The sequence below is a fragment of the Myotis davidii genome, unplaced genomic scaffold, assembly GCF_000327345.1.
Source record: "Myotis davidii unplaced genomic scaffold, ASM32734v1 scaffold16685, whole genome shotgun sequence".
Lineage (NCBI taxonomy): Eukaryota > Metazoa > Chordata > Mammalia > Chiroptera > Vespertilionidae > Myotis > Myotis davidii.
Window position 1 is genome coordinate 1 of NW_006295715.1, and position 698 is coordinate 698.

Below are 698 nucleotides of genomic sequence, written 5' to 3' on the forward strand. Positions count from 1 at the left end.
GGGGTCCATGAATGGGGGCTCAAGTACTCCTTGAGGTGAGTAGATAAAAATCAGTGGTTTCGAAGAGACAAAAATTCAGAGGTGTGTGGGTCCATTTTGTCATCCCTAGGAGTAAGACCTTCACTCTGAAGAAGCCAAAAACTCTCCCCATGAAGCAAAGGAGAGTGTTCCAAGCTCCTGACCTGAGAGGGGTGCTAGAAGCCTTTACTGGTGAGGAATGCTACAGCAATGGGTGGCTGTGAGATTTTTGTTATGGGTTGAAGGTCAGGTTTTAGGTGTAGATAGAGGAGACAAAGGAAGACTGATATTATTTGCTGCTGACGTATTCAATGGGGAGTGGTCAGCTGTCTTGTTCACCTCTCATTCTTCCATGTACTACTATACATAGACCCCAGTCTTTTTCTGATTTGGAGAGAAATTAGATGTTAACGTACAATCTTTTGCCTGTACTTAATGTTATGGATTTTTTCTAATTTCAGAACTGACAGATGTGCGACGCTACTGGGGTAAGGAGAAATCACAACATCATGAAGCCACCTTGTCCTCATCTTTTAGTATTTGTCATTTTCTACTAGGTCTCATGTATAAATCCATATTTTCCCTGCCACCACACACATACATATTATATTTCTGCAGTGTGTACTGCTCTTGAAGAACCAAACCAAATTCTTCCCATTTCCCACTCATTTTATTCTCAT

General features: G+C 41.5%; 1 long non-coding RNA gene across 1 annotated transcript in view; it reads left to right on the forward strand.

Annotated features, from left to right (window-relative positions):
• The first annotated feature begins 20 nt into the window (after positions 1 to 20).
• Positions 21 to 698, forward strand: part of LOC107184177 — a 1,553-nt gene continuing 875 nt past the window's right edge. Inside the window, exons 1-2 of the long non-coding RNA XR_001515008.1 lie at positions 21 to 210; positions 480 to 506. This is a non-coding gene — a long non-coding RNA (uncharacterized LOC107184177). The remainder of the gene's footprint in view (positions 211 to 479; positions 507 to 698) is intronic.